Consider the following 21,893-nt stretch of genomic DNA (forward strand, 5'->3'; position numbering starts at 1 on the left):
ACATGTTTATATTCCAAGTTGCTCTGAGGGATGAAGCAGGAAGTGGTGAGTTTGTGGCCAGTCTGGACAAAAATAAAAAGATCCCCTTGAAACACAAAGCAGAACAAACAAAATGTCGTTCTTTTCTTCTTTTTCAAAGACAGTCCTAACTTATTGTTCGTAACTCTAAATTCGATCTGAATCCATAGAAAGGTTTAGCCTTCATATTAAAATGTTATTATATACTTTTAATCTATTCATATTAACAAATTAGAATCTGCCTACATATTGGAAGATAAAATAGGAGATAGCCACACTAATGCTGATCTCCAGTTGGCTCACATCTTGTTTTTAATCACATAAATGATGCTTTGTGAGTTAAAATTTTCATTATTAGGTGTGTACATTTTGTTAGATTAAAAATTAAGACGCAGAAATCTCCTCTTTCAGGTGTGCATAGAAACTAGTACATTTGTTTTTCACAAGCTAAAAAAGGAATTTAATTAGCACTCTTATTCACACATTAATTTGAGCTATTTAGAATATACGCTTATGTATATATTCATAATCCAAACAACTTTATGTTAAAACATTTATTTATGTGCAGTACATAAAAAATTGCAGAGTAAACAGCAAAATAGTATTTGAGTGAGTCAGTTTTGTAAGTGTCACTTTATAAGAATTTAGAGGTTTTATCACAGATATGACACTTTTGTTCCAGGGATTTTGAAAACTGCAAAGTATCTGTATTTCAAGGTAGAAAAGGATTTGTGTCCTTAGAAGTAGTATCTCTTTTTTGAGATAGGAAATTGAATTTGGAGTTAAAGGGCTAAAGTACTTTCCATCAGAAGATGCGGATATGCTAACCTACAAAGGATAGGACGTTCCCTTTTCATCCTATTAATCCGAGGAAATTCACTTTATTGACTAGGTCAGTTAAGTATAACAGTCCAGTTTCAAATCTGTGACATATCATCTGAATTTGGGCTATGTAACTTAGCATGACTTTAGAGAAATGTGTGCGTGTGTGAGATTTGTCTCCTCTCAGTACTACACTCCATATCCTTACCTATCCTTCTATTTTCCCAAACACACTTAGTTTTTTCACTTTATTTTACTGTTTAAAATTATTTTAAAATAGCAGTACTAAGGGGTTACATCTTTTTGCTATTCTTTATTTTATTTTATTTATTTATTTTTTGTAAACATACTGTACAGAGGGGTTACAATTACATGGGCAAGATAATGAGTACATTTCTTATGAAGCATTGCAGCCTCCTCCTTTGTTTACGCTTCACATCCCTTCCCAGCCTCTCCCTACCCCCTTATCCAATCCTCCCCCTCCCCCCCCACTCACCAAAGTTGTAAAGTTCATTTTCGACATGACAACTTGTACTTCTCATTGTTGCAAGGGGTCCACCTGTATCCTTAAACAACTTGTTTTTCCTAAGGGGTTACATCTTTAACACAAATGCATAATCATTTTGGAATTCTATACATAGAGTTCCTAGTTTTATACATAGAGTTACTAGCTCTATACATATATTGCTTAACAAAATACACAATTACCATAAAAATGGGAATTTGAAAACAGTTACACTGGAAGAGAGTGAGGGATAGGGTAACATGGTTCAAAAATAAATGCATTTATTACTCCACTTATGTAACTGTAACCTCTCTAAGTATCACCTCTACAATAGCGACAAAATATATTTTAAAAAACAGCTACAACAATGCTATTTCATCAAATTGAAATTAATGTTTGGGAAAATTTTGCCAGATTTTTTATACAAAAATATGACACCAAGACAGTGATACAGTGCTGAATATATTTTATATATTGTGAAATCTTTTCTAATTTTAATTCTTATTAATAAAATGATTCACAATTTTTAAAAAGAAAATTCTCTGTGATGTAATGTTTTGTATGCTTTCTAACTTTTGAAATTTACTTACCCTTTTGCCATATAACAAATTAACCCCAAACCTACCAGTTTAGAACATATATTTGTTGTTTTCACAAATTCTTATTTTCAGGAATTGGGAAACAGTACAATTTATGTTTTTATCTTAGAATTTATTTACTCACAAATTATGATGAGCAAATTATGTATACTCTGTAGAAATCATATATTTGAATGTCAAATCTGGGTCATTTCCTTTACTAATGATGTCTCCTCTCATACTCTTGGTCAGTGCTGGGTAGTCTCCATGGTCTCTGCTTTCCAGTCTGCCACACTGTCATAAGAAATCAAGGGATAGCTCCATAGCACATGTTGTTGCTAAGCAATGGTATTTGATAGGCTACATGCCATATTCACTGCATTTGTAACATATGGTATTTTGAATTCATGTGGTGCTTAGTAGAGTTCACCTGTGTTGTAACTTGAGGCCCATTTGTAGAGCACTATATCGGTAAAACTCTTACCAGATTAAAAACCTCAATGATTCAAGGTATGCACAGAAAAAAAGAAGCCTAGAGAGTCAGTGTTAGATAATAATCACCTTTCTGTCCTTGTTTTCCTTGGGTTTCTTGACAGCAATTATTGAAAGTGATCAGCAGTTCAAACCCCTTTTTGTGTGCATCAAATCATCGACTATTTCTTGGGTTCTGCTTCCTCTTATATCTTTGAACTTTGCAGTGCCAGAGATTGGATTTGGGCCTTGTTTATTTCAAAGGCATATTTTGAACTGAATTTTTTTCATTTTGTCTCCTTTTCATCTTCATACATGATAAATACAGGTAAGATACAAGATTGCATAGCTTATAGTGTTCAGACTAAGCCTATCTGATTAGACCAAGAAGTAAAGTTAAATGATAACTCAGAGTCATTCTCCTCTCAGTCACTAATACTATCTTAAGGGTTTTGTCTATTTCTATACTTCATATAATGGAACAAGATTGTATTCCTTTGTGAAAGGAATAACTTTATTTAGGGCTAAGTGTCCTCCATTGTTTTTTAAATATATTTTTTGCAAAGATACTGTACAGAGGGTTTACAGTTACATGAGTAAGGTAATGAGTACATTTCCTATCGAGCATTGTTACACTTCCTTTGTTTTTCCCCTACCATCCCATCCCTTCCCATCTCCCCAACTTCCCCCACCCTGAAGTTACTATTGCTGTACACTGTCTGTTTCTCTGTTTCTATATTTCATATAACAAAACAGGATAGTTGTTTTATTGTATACAGACTTCTTTCAGTCAATACTATCTTTGTAAGGGTCATACATTCATTGCTCTTGCTGAATAGTGTTTTGTTGTATGAAAACACTATGATTTATTTATCTTTACTGCTATAGCAGCTACTTGGGAATTTTCTAGTTTTTTTTCTTAATATTGATATTACTACTGTGGACAGTATATGTCTTTGGTAAACAATTGTATGTATTTCCATAGAGGTTAAGTGCATGAATTACAGTACATGACTCTGTTTTATCACTAACTAGCTATATGACTTAGATGATGTACTCTAATGTTTCAACTCCCTAGTTCATAAAATGGACATCACATAGTACACAGTTCACAGAGCTCTTATAAGAGTACATGAGTTAAATTTGTAAAAATTAATTTTAAATGAGTTACATTTTCCAATGGCTAAGTGACTAAAATTTTAATGAGTCAAATATTGAGAATAGAAGAGTGCTTTAATCATAGAACATACTTAAGAGGAACTGGCTTAATTTGCTTATTAAAACAGTTCATACACATAGTCATTCAATCCTTGGCCTTCAAATGCATACCTTGTTTTTCTCATGAACTCTACCTTCAATTCATCCTCAGCTCCTATGACCTTTTATACTCTTATCCTTTTCATGCTTTCTCATTTTCCATGATTTTGATTTAGTTCACTGCCCCCATCATCTCATAATTGGTACTTTACAAACTCTAGTCTCTTCCTTCCTTCCTTCCTTCCTTCCTTCCTTCCTTCATTCCTTCCTTCCTTCCTTCCTTCCTTCCGTCCTTCCTTCTTTCTTTTCCTGATTTTTTTTGTTATGCTGGTCCTGAGGGTTTAAATCAGGGCATGAGCACTGTTTCGGGGCCTTTTGCTTGTTTGGTTTGGTTTTCTGAAGGCTAGTACTTTACTATTTGAGCCACAGCTCCACTTCTGGCTTTTTTTTTGGTAGTTAATTTGGGATAAGAGCCTCACCAGCTTTCCTACATAGGCTGGCTTTGAACAACAATCATCAGGTTTCAGCCTCCTGCATAACTAGGATTACAAGCATGAGTCAGATGCCCAGCTGCTTGTTTCTATTTTGTCTTTTTCTTCATTCAGCCCCAATAATAGTCATAATGATTTGATAACACACATGTCATATAACTGTTACATTTTAAAGGAATTATGAGAAACAAACTAAAACATATAAAACCAACTGAAATGTTGATTTGAAACCCTTTTATACAACTAATGAGAGATAATAAAGTATATGTAAAATAATAAAACAGAACAATCAAAGCAAAAGTTGTGCCATCTCTATACATATACATACATTTCTATACATACATCTCTCTACATCTCTTGCATCTTCACGTGGCTTCACATTCTAGTCTTTATAAGCTTATCTTCTTTTCTGTTTACTTAACCACATTCTGCTCACAATGGTTTTGCAGTTCCTTAAGTGAACAAAGTTCTGAAATATTGGGTTTTGGATCATTTATTACCACATAGGAATAGTGTGTCCACGGATATCTTCAGGGTTCTATTAATCTTACCATTTAGAATGCAGCTCAAACACCCTCCTTTTACATTGGTTTCTTTTCTCTTGTTTATTTAATAAATTATTTTTCCTTTTTCATTAGTATATGTGTGTTAATTATACAGTTAAGAGTGTCATTATTTTAATGCATATTTTACTAATACTAATACTCAGATTCACCATTATTCTTTTTGGGATCTTCTGTTTCTTCTGGCTGGTGCTCTTCCTGACCCTACATAGTCACTCCTCTACTTTCATTCTGTGTTAAAGTCAGTGTAGATTCTTCGGGTAGGAGTAACTATGTCCCAGATGATTGTATACAGAGCATCTTCAAATCAAGCCGAGGTAAGGTAGGAAAAACGAATATAGTGAGGCAGTGTCCTTGGCTTTCATGGCTTTTGGTTTTGCAGCAGGCCTGCTGCGTACTACCAGGTGAGGAAAGGGACACCATGGTGATGTCAACATGCCGAGTAGATGAATGTTTGGTGTAAATGAGCAAGCATAATATACTTAGGCTTTCATAATTATCGTAAAAGAATTCTTAAGACAGGTGGCCTACATTCTAAAATTAATAAGATGTATAGACCCTGGATTTAAATAAGGAAGGTTCAGAGTCCTGGGATGTTTTTCTAACTTTAAATAGGATCTGAGATTTTGCTTAACTTAAAAGTAGCAATGGAGGGGGAGGGGGAACAGGGGAGTTAAAAACAGTACTATGAAGTAAAAAAATGCCATGTATAAATCTACATGATATGAAATTTCAACATAATGTTGAAATTTCAACATTATGTTGAAATTTCCCTGTCTCCTGTTCTACTTCTCCTTACAACACAATGCTGCCCTCCTGATGTACTGTGTGAATTTTCTGGTTGTCAGTCTTTTTCTACTAGAATGAGAGACCCTCTGAAAGCTATTTATTTTATGTAATAGGCTAGCTTATGCATCAATAACAACTAAAATCTCAAGAATAGAAACAATGAAGTTTATTTGTCACAATGCAATTATTAACATCACAAATCTTTTGGAGTTTGTAAGTAATATGTCAGGCATAAACCCAGGATTACAAAGATTTCCTTTGAATATTTAATTGTTCATGAAGGCTAGGGGAACACAAATGTGATAAATTGCTCTCTTGAGTTTATGGCATAACAAGAAATGACATTTGTTTCTTTCACTCGGATTTCCTAGAGGAAAGATTGTCAAAATGGCCATGCTTGATTTCAGCAGTGAAATTTCCTCAAGAAATTACAATGTGGGGCACAGAACATGATTTACCATGTGTCTTCAATATCCCAAGTATGAATGAATAGAAGAGAATAAAGATATATTTATAGCTAATAACTATTATCACCATCCTTCTCATGAAAAAGAAAATGAAGAGGCAAGAAAACTTACCAGGGAAAAAGGGTAGGATGTAAAGTCAACTATTATTTTAGAATCTTGACTCTTAACTCTCCACATGGATAACTTAATATAAGTCACTGTGCTGAACTTCAGTTTTTTTTTTTCGCTCAATAACTGTTTTTATCTAAAAATAGCATCATTAAGCTGGGCACCAGTGGCTCAGGCTTGTACTACTAGCTACTCAGGAGGCTGAGATCTGAGGATCATAGTTTGAAGCCAGCATGGGCAGGAAAATCTATAAGACTATTATCTCAAAAAAACTACTCAGAAAAAAAAAGCCAAAGTAGTGCTGCACTGTGGCTTAACTGGTGGAGCGCTCACCTTAAACACAAAGAGGCTCAGGGACAGAGCCCAGGCTCTGAGTTCAAGCCACAGGACTGGCAAAAAATAAAAGTAGCAAAAAGGCATCACTAATCCACAAGGAAGCCACTCTTTAACAGGTGTATGGTCTGATGCTCCTCTTAAAAAGCTTTTTCTTTATGACAGTTTACAGAATATAGGAATGACATTGTGCGTAAGTCCTAAGGATGAAGCACAGATTATTTATAATAGAAGTAAGTGGATGTTTATTCTCCCTAAGTTATTTATAAGATATATTTTTTCTGAAAGGATAAAAGAACACATATTTTCTATTATAGAATTATCGGAATGTGATTTTAATAATTGATAAGCCTGGGGAATTTAAGACTTTGAAACATGCTGTATATTTTAAAAAACAATAACTTGTGAATACTTTTTTTTTAAAGACTAGAACTGATAAAAAATACCCTGCAAGTGTGGAAAATAGAATGACCATATACCCATGAGCCAAATATATTAATGGATCTCAATGTTGAGTAACTTTCTGTTTGAAGGTAAGAAGCTGGTATTCAAATTGCTAAAAATACGTTTAATATAAGATATGTTTATCAGGAGGACAGAAAATGATGTCAAAATGTTATAGATTACATTGACTTCCAATTTTAAAAGTGTGAACATGTTTTGCATTAAATATTCTAAAACTATTTATTGGTCCTGTAGATATTTTTTGAAGATACATAATAGGGAAGAAAGGTAAACCAAAATATAATAGAAAGTTATAATGTAAATAAAATGTGTTTTGAAAGGATCAAAATTTGCCTACTATATAAAAAATGACCCAAAGTTTCCTAAGAAATTATGTTTGGGGCTATATATATTCTGGTGAATTTTGTTTTGCAATGTAGATCTATAGAAATACTGAGTCTGTGGGAAAAAAATAGAAGAAAGTTTATTTTTTCACATTTGTCAGTTTAATAGAGCAGCGGGAAACTTTTAGGTAATAGCTCATGTTTTTCTGTGTCCTATACTTTTTGGGGAAAAACTGCTGACAATTTTGTTTGAATTATTATTCTCAATATTATAGGCATCCTTTGAGGTATATAATTTTATATAATATGCCATTTAAAATCATAGTTTCAAATTATTTATCAATTATTTAAAAGAATTAATTATATTTTTCAGAACATAATAAAATAATCCAATAATCATAGTTTGGGAGTAATACATGGAAGTTGATGAGAAAATAGGCTAAATTGTTAATATAATTTTCTTGAATAATTCTTTTTGTGTGGCAAAAGAATCATCAGGTGTGAATCCCTAATCCATTATAAATTAGTTGTATACTTTAATAAAACTGTAGGAAAAATGTGCCACAAGCTAATTTAGGATATTTGTCAATGGGCAAATTCATTATCCCCAGAGAAGAAAATTCATTACTGTTTTTAGATGACATTATTAGGTATTTACAGTCTATCTAAACACAAACACAAATTGCTAGATCTTATAAGTCAATTTAGTTGGATTTATATATATCTGATAAACCGTTGTGCTTTATAAGCAAAAATATTTGCGTGAAAAGTAAGATAACATTTTCCATATTACTTGAGAAATCAAACATCTATAACAAGTTTTTGCAAAAAGTGAAATGATTGAAATAAAGAAAACATTGCAGGAAAATATTGTCCTACATCAGAATCAACTCTAAATGGATCGAATACCTCCAAGTCAAAACAGACACCCTGAAAAGATTACATGAAAAAATACGAGAAACCCTAGGTCTCCATGGCACAGGCTGAAATTTTCTTAATAGAGACCAGGAAACACAACAAATCAAAGAAAGGTTGGACAAATGGGATTGTATGAAGTTGCAGAGCTTCTGCATGGCAAAGGACATAGCTAGCAAGATCAATAGAAAGCCCACAGATTGGGAGAGGATCTTCACTAGTCATACAAGGGACAAGGGTCTCATATCTAAAATATACTTGGAACTCAAAAAGTTAAATTCCCCAACAACGAATCCTCAAAGAAACAACTGCCTGGTAAATAAATGGGCTAGAGACTTAAAGAGAAACTTCTCTGAAGAGGAAATATGAATGGCTAATAGACACTTGAAGAAATGTTCAACTTCTCTAGTCATAAAAGAAATGCAAATCAAGACAATATTGCGATTCCACCTCACCCCAGTTAGAATGGCTATAATCAAGAACTCTAATAACAATAGATGCTGGAGGGGGTGTGGCCAAAAGGGAATCCTACAGCATTGTTGGTGGGAGTGTAAACTTGTTCAATCATGTTGGAAAGCAGCATGGCGGTTCCTCAAAAGACTCCACGAAGAGCTCCCTTATGACCCAGCATTCCCACTTTTGGACATTTACTCAAACGATTACATAAAAGGCCATACTACTGCTATCAGCACAACTATGTTTATTGCAGCATTATTTACCATAGCTAAGATATGGAACCAACCTAGACGCCCCTCAGTAGATGAATGGATCAAGAAAATATTTATACAATACACACACACACACACACACACACACACACACACACACACACAAATACACACACAATGGAAGAATGGCATTGGCCCATTTGTTAGGAAATGGAAAGACTTGGAAAAAATTATTAAGTGAAGTGGCCAGGCCCAAAGAAACGTAGGTCCCATGGTTTCCCTCATTTGCAATAACTAGCACATGGGTAGGACAAGTAGAAAAAGCCAAAACTTATTTACATAATAACATATAAGATGATGTTAAGCGAAATGAACCCCAAGATAAGGACACAGATACCTTTTTTATTTCTTTCTATTGTTTCTAACGTATTTATAATGTACCAGGTGATTTTTTGTTTCTTTGTATGTTTCTCCCCTATGGTATAACCTCTGTTTTCACTGTATTAATGTCGGTGCCCTGCATCTTGTATATACACTTCTCTAATTCAGGGAGGGGAAGGAAAAAACCAAATACTTAAATAAAGTTGACCCATGGTAACAATAAGATGTATAAAACACTATGTTGAAAACGAACTTTACTACTTGGGCTGAGGTGGGGGTGGAGGGGCGAGGGTAGTAGTTGTGGAGTTGGGAGGGAAGCGATGGTGGGGGAAAACAAAGGAGGAGGCAACAATGCTCACTAGGAAATGTACTCATTACCTTGCTCATGTAACTAATCCCTCTGTACAGCATTTTTACAATAAAAACATACAAAAAAGAGAAAAATTTAGATATTCGGTCTATCTGAAAACAACTCAGTGATAATAAAAATATTTACCCATAATATTTTGTTTCCTGTTATTTCAACTCATTTTAACATTTTCCTATTTCTGTAACATGTTTTAAATTATAGCTTCCATCTTCTCCTTTTGTGTATGTTAATTTAGCATAAGGTATGATTTATTACTCTCAAATTGATGGTTTTAAATACATTCTGTGGCTGTTTCTACAAAAGTAAATACTCCTTGGTGAATATCTTTAGCCAGCAGGTGTTAGGGTTTTCCAGTGTTATAGTGACAGTCACCCAATTGCAATCAATTCTCAAAGGGTATTCAGGGGAAAGGAAACATCTGTAGATTAACTTAAACTAGCTTGATAAGATGAAGCAGCTGCTTGTATTAGCATTTCTAAAGGTAGAGAAATCATCTGCAGAAGTTGATTTACAGTAATTTTAACATGATTTATTCTTCATTATAAGTAAGTGCACTCCCCAAGAGATATGTGAATCGTGGTACTTAGTGAAATAAACATATTTAGAATATTATGATCTTGCAGAAAATCTGTTTTTACCCTCCCACAAGGCTGTTTAGGAATCATTTGCTCCTTTCCGTTTTTAAAATAGGTTTATGCATATCTGTCAAGCAATAGTCTTGAAGGATGATATATTTCTGGAGAAAATAGACTTCTGAAGATGATTTGCTCTGAGGTTTCTATAAGGTACTTGGAAGAAATTTTAATGCAGATGAGACATATATATGCCCAGGTATGTTGTATTGAATATAATATATATAATATAAACATAATTTTATTTACATTTCAATATCAATATAGTTTATAGAATAATTGTTTGACTATATGTATAATTCCATGTAATGTATATATATGTACTTAATATTGTACAAAATCATATAGCATAAATTTTGTATGCATAAGTTCAAAATATTTCTCTTATTATATAATACCTATGTGTAAATATGCTTATCACATATATGAGTATTGGAAATTATTTTAATAATTTATTTTTATTATTTTAACTTGTTGTTCATAGCATTTTCACCAACACATTAATTTATGAGTACAATGCATCTTGATCACTGTCACTCTTCCCATCCTTATTCCTGGAAATCATTTGGATGTGAATAAGTAATAAAATTACTAGTTTTTGATAGAACAAAATATTCACTTGTTCACATAAGTGTACTGATAACTGCCATACATAATATTATTCAAATAGTATATTGTAGGATAATGAACATAATGTATACAGGAGCTGAAGAAATTATCCTGAATCACACATATCTGAATCAGTGTTTATATCTGTATGTTTTGTCTCTTTGTTTTTATATTGTTACATGTTTTATTTAGTCACATTGATCATACAGTATTTTATCTTTTTTTCTTTTGTACTGGGGTTTGAACTTAGGCCCTGAACTTGCTAGGTCAGCATTCTGCTACTTGAACCACAAGATTTTTAAATGTAATCTCACGTACTTTTCTGCCTGGGTTGGCCTAGAACTGCCATCCTCTGGATCTCAGTCGCACAAATAGCTTGGATTACAAGAATGAGCTACTGGCACCTAGCTTTTCTTTACTTTTTAAATTTACAAAATATTTTAAATTGAATACATATGGATGAACTTTTGTTGTGTGATGATATGTACTCTGCCTCCATAGTATTCATGAATCAAATAGATGCCTTAAAGATCAAATCAAATGCCTTAAAGATAGCCCACTATTTTTCACCTACATAAAGAACCAATCTATTGTACATAATGTATTTAATTACTATCAAGTGCAAAAATTATCATGATTATTATCACATCTGAAAATCTCCAAGCCTCATTCAAAGTTGCCAAAACTGAAATACATTTGAATGCATATGTTAGGAAATATAACTTAATGTGTTATGTACTAAATGCTGGCAGTGAATAAATTATATGTGAGGACCTGATTGAGAAATTTTTAGGATGGAGTCTACTTAACATACTCTATGTCTTGTCCACCTGGCAAATGGAAGCTCATTGATTGCCAAACATTTATAGAACGGAGATAACAAGCCACAGGAATTTCAGTCATTGAAGGACTCTGTCTTGCCTCCTGTGTAAGAGAAGCATTGAAAGTACTGAACACCAATGTTACATTCACTAGAATTTTCAGAAATTGTTGTTCTCTTGAAAATACCATGGCAATAAATGAACCTTCGTATATTTAGGGTTGCTTTCATCTTTATTTTTCTCAAGATGCAGATTATCATCTGAACCAATTAAATTGTATCTCTATAATACCCATTGTCAGAGATCTTAGAAAAGTGTGGAAATTCAAATCTGATACAGACCACATTCTCCAGCCTGGGCAGCCTGCTCAACACTACCTTCAACATCACTGGCCTCCAAAATTTTTACTGAAAGCAAGTTATAAAAATAGTATCAATGTTCAAATAGAATGAAAGAATTGCAAATAAAGAATAAAATGGAATTTGAAAAGATTTCACTTAATGTGGGCCATTGGAGACATTTCCTTAAGTATATGTACATGCCATCACATCCTTTCTATTTCTGTACACTAACCTGTTAGGTTCAGCAAAACCACTAGATGGCTGGTTGCTGTCCTTTTGCATATTTCTTGTGCTTGATTCATTGTGAAGTATCCTTGAATATAATGATGTTCGTTTCTTAAAGCAAAAGTAAGCAGTGTTCTTTAATTTCTTTTTCAGATCAGTGAGGTAGTAGTGACTTCCTTTGTTATTTTCTCTTTATCTTCCTGCAGAAGTAGTAATTTTTTAATTACATTTTGCTTCTTTCATATTTCTTTCAAAAATCTCAAAAAGATATATTAAAGCATACAAATTTCTGGTGGCGCATACCTGTAATCCCAAACACTCAAGCAGTAGAGACTGGGAAAGTCAATCTTTAAACCCTGTTTAAGGCTAATCAGGGCAAGCAGTTAGTGTGACCTAATCACAATCAAGAAATCATGGTAGTATATGTCTGTGATCCCAGCGATGTGGGAAGTTAGCTTAAAGCAAAAACAAAGACTATTTAAAACATAAAGCAGATGGCAGAGATCCAGCCTTTTAGCATTTGTGAGGCTCTGAATTCCAACACTCATACTACCAGAAATAACAAATAAAACACAATGATAGTGCCATATATGTACAGCTACCTTTCAACAAGGTTAAATGTTGATGTGAACATCTGCATGGACTTCTTGTTTGTAGTTTCCCTGATGCATTTCATCACAGAGTGGATGCAGAAGAGCTATGTGTTTGTACTTTTATTCTTGTATTTATTGTGTTAGATTATCTTTCTCTTTTTTTGTCTGTTTTACTTGTTTAGGAAGTGCAACTTATTTCCCAATGGTGATTAAGCTCACAATAAAAAAATCTACTTTGTGCTTTCTTTCAATGTTTTAGAAAACATCTTTTTCACATCTTTTGTCTCACAATCAAAATTACGATTCATCTGCTATTTCATTTTAGTGTTTGTATGCATTTTTTAAGTCATAGTCAAAGAGTCATGAACATGATGTTATACGAGAGCAGAGATCTTCAATGTGGAGCCAAGAAAATGTGATGGGGAGGGAGAACCCAGATTAGGCAGAGCACACCAAGACCTTTGGGCAGAGCATAAACATGCTGCTTCTCACAGCACTAAAGGGTATGAGTGGGGGAGCTGATATTTATGTGCTTTTAGAAGGGAGTTATTTACTCCTTGAAAAAGCACATCTTCAGAAAAGCCAATTCCAAGGAAAATAACAGGAATAGAATGTAACTCTGAGAAGGAAAATAAAGATCTTTGACTGACTTTTGCCTTAAGTCTTTTGTTTTTCCTGCTAGATTCACACATAAAGGGAAGTGCTTAATATTGACTCAATCCTTTTTAAGGTGAATTATCCAAAATCCTATGAGATGAATGGCATTTTGTCAGGTAGGCAATGCTTTAAACAAATACAACAGAATGGATGCTCATACACGTACTATGCATTGCCATTTTAAAGGTTATTTCACATTGCATTTTTTGTTGTATTATTGGGCATAGGGCTTCAATTCAAAGGTTAGGAACTGTCCTTGAGCTTTTTTCACTCAAGGCTAGCACTCCTCTACACAAAGCCATTTCATATTTTCTGGAGGTTAATTGGAGATAAGAGTCTCAAGGACTTTTCTGTCGGGACTGGCTTTGAGACATATTTCTCAGATCTCAGCCTCCTAAGTAGCTAGGATTAGAGGTGTGAGCCACCAGCGCCTGGACTTTTTTTTTTTTTTTTTTTTTTTTTTGGTCTGTTGCAGGCTTGATCACAGGATCTTTAAGAAAAGGAAATGAGTTTTTTTGTTTTTGTTTTGTATCTGTTGCTGTTTTTTTTTTCTGTACCTTTTGTCTTGCATGGAATTTAACCTGATTTAGGGATGGTAAGAGGGATCACAGAAAGAGTGGGAACAGAGTGAGAACATATGCAGCAGTGATTCTCATTAGACACTATGTTCAAAATGAACTATATAACTACTGTGTGGGAGCTGAGAGGGAAAAATGGTGAGAAAATGAGGAAAGTGGGTGACACTTTTCAAAAGGAAATTTGCTCATTACCTGACTGTAACCCCACTGTACATAACCTTTACAATAACAATAAACATACCTCCTCCACATCTCCCTCATTTCCCCCCTCTCTTCCCCCTTTCTGACCTGCTTCCTCTTCCTTCTGCTTAGCCTAGTTTCCCTCTTTGATCCTTCTGGTCTTAAACTCTAAGTAGCTAGGATTACAGGCACGAGCCCCTGACCCCCAGTTAAGATACTATTTTGAGTTTATGTTAAGTAAGTATTATCTTTTAAGAACTTAAAATCTAGAGTTGTGATGAATCCAGTAACATTATTGGATTAAAATTCTATGCTGTTTATATCTTTGAATTTGAAATTGTGACAATCTCAAAAACTGATTTCTGATCCGTAAAATATTGTGGCAGTTTTGAACAATCCAAATAGGTTTGTAGCTTAATTCCCAGAATATATGGATACTATATTATTTGACAAAGGGTCATTACAGATTTAATGACTTTAAGAATCTTGGATGATATAATCCTGAATTACCTGGGTCCTTAATGAAACCACCAATTCATTTAAGCCCTAGGTATTTCAGGATGTCACCTTATGTGATACAGAGAAGTCACAGATACACACAGATGGGAAGGCTTTCTAGGGAGAAATAAGTCCTCACTTCTGCAGAAGGCCATAGAATCTTTTTTTAAATTTATATTTATTTATTATTGTGGAAATACTGTACAGAGGGGTTAAAATTACCTGGGCAAGATAATGAGTACATTTCTTATCAAGCATTGTAGCCTCCTCCTTTGTTTCCCCTTCCCATCCCTTCCCAGCCTCCCCCAGCCCCCCACCTAATCTCCCCCCCCCACCAAAGTTGTAAAGTTCGTTTTCGACATGACAACTTGTACTTCTCATTGTTGCAATGGTTCCACCTGTATCCTTATTTAAATGACTTGTTTTTCCCCTTCCCCTCCACAAATTATACCGACATCAAATTCAGTGAAAGCAGGGGTTATACTGTGGGGGAGGAACATACAAAGCAACAAAGAAATAATCTTATAAATGCGTTAGAAACAAATGCATGAAAGAAAAAAAACCATTTGAATACATATCTTAGGATTCATTTTCCTAACATCACCTTATCTGACCTTTTCTGTTTGACTCATACATATACTAGCTATTGCAAATAAGGGAAACCATGGGACCTATGTTTCTTTGGGCTTGGCTTACTTCACTTAGTATAATATTTTGCAAGTCTTTCCATTTCCTAACAAATGGGGCAATGTCATTCTTTCTGATGAGGCATAGAATTCCATTGTGTATATATATATCACATTTTCTTGATCCATTCATCTACTGAGGGGCATCTGGGTTGGTTCCATATCTTAGCTATAGAAAATAATGCTGCAATAAACATAGTTGTGCTGGTAGCTTTAGTGTGGTCTTGTTTGTAAACATTTGGCCAATAGACACATGAAGAAATGCTCAACTTCCCTAGCCATAAAAGAAATGCAAATCAAAACAACATTGAAATACCACTTCACCCCAGTTAGAATGGCAAAAATCAAGAACTCTAATAACAACAGATGCTGGAGGGGATGTGGACAAAAGGGAGTCTTACTGCATTGTTGGTGGGAGTGTAAACTTGTTCAACCACTTTGGAAAGTAGTATAGAGGTTCCTCAAAAGACTCCACATAGAGCTCCCCTATGACCCAGCAATCCCACTTTTGGGCATTTACCCAAATGTTTACAAACATAGAATCTTTGTAATGGGAATTTTTTCCCACTCTGTGCCTCTCATGCTTGTGCTTCTTCCTTTGCATCCTTTTAAGTTGTAACCTTTGTCATTCAATAAGCCTTGAGTATTAGAAGCTCTATTCTCATGTAATCAATCATAAATAGAATTATAGCCTTCAGTGAGTTCTTGGAGTTGTAGAGAATCATGGTGCCTCTATGTGATGCAGAGAATCCTTTAGCTTTCAGCTGATGTCAAAGTGAAGGAAGTGTTAGTAATTGTACAATCCAACTTTGTAACTGGCCTAAACTTTTTCAACATCTGCTTATATACTCAAATGTTACTGCTTCCCTTAAGTAGTCAGCTGAAGAAAGATTTAATGTAGATTTGCAATTTTCCATCAAATACAGTATAGATTCTCGTTACCACATCCACTTTCTTTTACTGTTTCGCTTAAAACATACCATCTGACTTGTAATTCAGAAAATATTGTTAAGTGAGGCTCAGTAAGGTATTCTACAAAGTATATTATTTTAGTCTATCAGGTGTGAGATACCGGATGTTTTGTGTGTGCTATGTGTGGTATGTGGTATATGTGGGTGTGTGGAGACAGAGACAGAGACAGAGACAGAGACAGAGACAGAGGAAAAGAAAGGGAAGTATCTTATCAGTTGCTGCACTCTCTTGAGTGCTATCTCCTTGATAAGTCTTCTTTTCTAATATGATGTATCCCTGCTTTTGTAGCTTGAGTTTGGAGTATATTGCTTATAGTATGAATTACATAATATCTCACTGTGATATTATTTAGTTAAATCATAGCATATTCTTGGGAAGCTACTCTTTTATTAACTCCCTTCTGGTGATGATGGGTTGGGATTTTCTATAGACTGTGTCTGAGACCCAGTTTTTCCAGGCAACTGTGCATGTACTGATAACCATGTTGTACAGAAATCAAAGATTCATTCCACTAAACTCATAAATATGGTGACAGTTGTGTGAGATGTTAAGATGCTCTGTGACAACAAAGGTGACAAATGAAACTTTTTATTCCTTCTGGCTCATTGTCTATTCACTTTTCTTGTACCTTTGCTCCTGAGCCCCAGTAATTAATTGTTGATAAGGTTATATCTGAGCATCATCTCAGGTGCTTGTGGGTAGGTAAAATGGGGAATAGGGATGCAGAGCATAAATGCTGAACCCCATATGTTGTCATAACAAGAGAAACAAGTGTAGGGTTTACGGGACCTGTGCTCCAGTCAAGACCTATTGACATTTGTCCTATCCTTGGTGAAATTTCTTCACCTCATTATAGCTATGTCTTTGTCACTTAGCAAAATGTATTTTCTTTATGGAGATGAATGATATTTATTATAAATATATTGCGATGGTTTGAAAAATGTCATGCACTATATGGATTGCTCGACCTATTATTTGTACACTCATGAAAAACACATTTTCTAAACTTGAAAATTATACATTGAAAATTAGATTTCTATAAAATGGATTTTTCAGCTGTGCAAAGAAGTAGACACATATCCAGTGAATTAAGTCATGACTAAAGAAAGAGAGGATGGGTGCAATCCTAAAAGAATTCAAATAAAATATTAAGGAAGCATGGTGACCATTTGATGAGAAGAAGCAGGCGGAATCTCAGCTATTTCAACAAGTTCTAGTTTTGTAAGAAGAATTATGATATGATTTGGAGAAACAATAAATTTTGAAAAGAAATCAAGGGGTGGCAACAAATTAAACAAAAAAGTCAAAGAAAAGACAAAGGAAAAATAATGAGTGTTATGTATAATTTTTCCAAATTTGTTATTCACATTTTACTTTTTTTCCCCAAAGCACTAGATTTGTGCATATGTTCTCTAAGTCAATTTTCTTCTCTCGTTAAAGGGATGCTCAATACCCCTACCCAATTTATTAAAAAGTGAGTCCTTTCTTTGAAAGAGAGCAAGAAAATAATTGTGAATTGCTTCCAAAATCACATTTAAAGATTTCCCCACTAAGGTGGTATGTTTTCAACTGGAGGAATGCTGTTTTAAGTTTTAACAGTAACAGATTCACATATGCATAACATAGACATACATATCTCATGTTTTCATTCTTTATTGAATGGGATAAATTAAAATTCACCTAGAATATGAATTATTTCTTTTGAGAAATCAGTGCAGAGTGAAGATTTTTAAAAAGATCATTATGAAGGGAAGTGAAGGGTAAACAAAGGAGGAGGCTGCAATGCTTGGTAAGAAATGTATGCATTATCCTGCCCATGTAATTGTAGCCCCCCTGTACAGTATGTTCTCAAATAAAATAAAATACAATTAAAAAAAAAGATCATTAATATATAATATATAGTATGTTTCTAGAGATACTTTTTTTTAAAAACAATTATCTTTGTCTGAATTGTTTATTATTCCCATCCATTGTTGAGAGCAAGACACTGTATTTAGAAGGCATTGGAGAGGTAATAAGTTTGATAACAAATGTAAGGTAATTTGATAACTACCTTACTTTTGTAACTGTAACCCCTCTGCACATCATCTTGACAGTATTTTTTTAAATAAAAAAGGAGTTTGGGAAAGCGTTCACCTATTATTATTGGTATAGTAGTGTTACTTCTTGAAGCTTGTAACCCCTGTTACACTAATGGAATAATGAATAATGATAACGTATTGAATAAATAAACTTCTTTAGCTGCAAGTAGAAAATTTTATCTTTTGGCTGTAAAGTACTATTAATAAAGTATAATGAACTTGTAAGGCCTGAAAATAAATGTCTAAGAAGCATGGGAGGCTACTTTTCCCACTAAATGCATTAGTGATAGTTTTTATGTTTCTCTTAGAGTTCACAAAAGATCGACCCTCATTATCTCTTAAATGACCAAGCTAGGATCAACACTGAGTTTTACTTTTCCACAGTAAAAGTTAAGGACAAAAAAAGAAGTGAAGGCCACAGAAAAAGCATTTTGCTGAATTCAGTTGTTTATTAGAATAACCAGCAAATGACATAAAATACCTATACATATTTACTTTTATTAATGTGATTTATTAATGTGATTTATATATATATACACACACACATGCACCTGTATATAATGTGTGTATGTACATGCATGTGTGTGCATACTCTTATGCCTGATGGAACTACACCTAAGCCATAGGTTATGGCCTGGCCATCCTCTCCCTTTTCCTTTAAGAGTAAATCCTGGTTCTATTCCTTTTATATTCCTGAATACTTCATTTCTTTCATGATTCTTTTATATTATTCTTGTTGAAAACTATGTTTCTCCTAGGGTGACGTCTTTATTCTCTGTACCCTCTCTCGTTCATTCTCTTATCTGGATCAATTATCTCTATTATAATGAAACCCAGCTGCATCTAGAACACTCACTGCTTGCTGTCCTGAGGTTATATGTCCTGTATTTCAAGTTGCTTGTTCACATTTTAAATTCAATGACTTGACAATTTCCCCCGACACGCATTTTCATTTCCAAATAGACTCTCTCAGTAACACCAATGTGTTAAACTTATCTGCCACTTTTTACTCTTTACTGTCTCCATCTTTAATCTTATCATGTTTTTCTCATGTTTCAATTTTTTTCCATTTCTCGTTTCTTACTGTTTTTTCCTTGTACTATACATTATGTTCTTATTATTGTTTCTGAATATTTATTTATCCACAACAAATTTTATTATGGGCCATGGGAAGCTGAAAGATGAACAAGCTGTAAATTCATCAATGTATATGTTATAATCTAAAGGGATGCTTGCAAATGAATATAGAAAAATTGAATATTGAAAAATGATCACAAAAGTATATAATTCATAACTTCAGGAAAGGGTTTGAATATTTCAATGATATTTTATTTAAGGAACATATCTACTCATTATTAAATTATTTAGTGTATTTTCTTTATTGATTTCTAAGAATTTCATACATTTCTATTTACCCATCATGGACATATGAAACAATTTTGGTATCATTTGACTAATGTTATGGAGGCTTTTAAAATTTAACTAAAATTATCCATCTTAGGAATTTTAGGATATCTTATAGTCTTTCCCACTTACTTTTTTTAATGTTTAATTTGGATTCTAAATTTGGTTTATCCAACTGTAGGTTTGATTTATACTTAGTATTTTATGCTTATTTCCATGACTCTTCCTCAGTTTTCAAAATATTTACTTATAGAGAAGAAATCTTAACTATGTTAATTAGGATTCTGTGTCTGCCACCCTGAAATACAACATTGTGTCCATTTTTGGACTTTCTGAATTCCTTAGGATCGATTTGTCTTTTCAGGCATTAGTTGCATGCTGCTTCAAGTGATCTTAATGTTTCTGAGCCCTGCTTAAATAGATATTATATTTAATATACAATTATAATACCATGGAAAAAACCATTATGTTTCCTTCTAGTTTAAAAGAGGAATTATTTTCCTTTATTGGTAAAGAACCAGTCCCTCATCTTTGCAGCAGATATAAAAATCCCGCCCTTTGGCACTCTGTCTCCACTGTCCCTAGTCTCCCAATAGGCAGTTTATATTTTGATTGAATTTCAGTAGCTTGCTGGAATTCAGACACCTTTTATGGTCAGGCCCTGGGCAAGGAGAATGACAGACTTTGATATAATACAGGATGTGTTTTGCCAAGCTTGTCACCTGGCTATAAGACATTCAAGGTTGAATGACAGAAAGAATACCACTTACAAGGCAAGCATAATTTTGCAAGTTACCATCTGTCCATTAGTTAAAGAGGTAAAAAAAAAACCAATATCTTCAAGAGAGTTAACTAGAATTTATTTGTGATAATGTGGAAAAATTAAAGAAATATTTTGTTTCTTTAAAGATCAGTGTTAAAATAACAACTGATTCCATTTGTCTTTATATTTGTTCTCATTGAAAATCAGAAGACAGCTTTAAGTTTAACTCTATCATTGATCAGGAAGAAAATACACATTTGAATGATACCATAATTTAACATGAATCTACCTATTAAAGACTCTTTATAAACTAATAAGCAAATATCTAGTTCTCTTTTACATTGTTTTATGGGGGCAAATATTGGTGAGGTTTGTGTGTTCAAGGTGGTATACTAGATAATGAGAGTAGAACTTTATCTCTGACTTAAAGAATATACGCTTCGTCTAGTTATAGTATAAGTAGTAAAATCATTAAAAGGAAAAGGCACCTCATTATAAAGGACAAATGGATAATAGAGACAATATAGCTCAAGCAAGAGCACGAATAGGAAATAATATCACTTCCTCTGGGAAGTTCATCTCTTACTGGAGGCTATAAGCAAAGAATAAGTTCAATAGGTGAGGGAAAATGGAAAGCTAAAACAGTGTTGGAGTCAGTAAGTTGAGAAATATTGAACTTGATCTTGATGACTAAGTAGAATAGTGTTAACCATTTGTAATCTTAGCTATTTGGGCCTGGGAGATTTGGAGGTCTGCAGTTCAAAGACAGCCTGGGAAGAAAAGCCTACCTGAAATTTGATGTGGTTCAGGTTGTAGTAATCAAGTAAGCGAGCCATGTATCCCATTGAGTCCTGGGTTCAAACCCCAATATTCCTCTGCCACCCCTTGAAAGTGAATTGTTCTTTGTAACTCATGATTCGCTGGCTTCAAACACCAAAGGTTGACTATTCTTAATCTTTGTTTGTTAAATAGTATACTGAAGTGAGTGGGAAACCCATTTGTGCAGAAATTTCTCATTATTGGGTTAAAATTTTGCCACATTTGTCAGTAATACCCTGTAATCACCTGAGAGCCATCCCCCATGATAAAGAATATTTTCCATTATTATTAATAAAACTCTATATATTGAGTTGTAATCTCATTGCTTGAGATACTATATTTTTCTAATTACACATTAATAATTTCATTGCCAAAAGCCAGTCTGATCAAGAATATGTCAACTTTGAGGTACTTTTAGGAAGTTAATGAAAAATAAAATATTTTCTATCCCAAAGCTTGCTTACTAATTTGTTGCATTATTATAGTCATAAATGTACCTAACAGAATCAC

The sequence above is a fragment of the Dipodomys merriami genome, unplaced genomic scaffold (assembly GCF_024711535.1).
Source record: "Dipodomys merriami isolate MVZ:Mamm:240054 unplaced genomic scaffold, mDipMer1.0.p SCAF_20, whole genome shotgun sequence".
In the NCBI taxonomy this organism is placed as follows: domain Eukaryota; kingdom Metazoa; phylum Chordata; class Mammalia; order Rodentia; family Heteromyidae; genus Dipodomys; species Dipodomys merriami.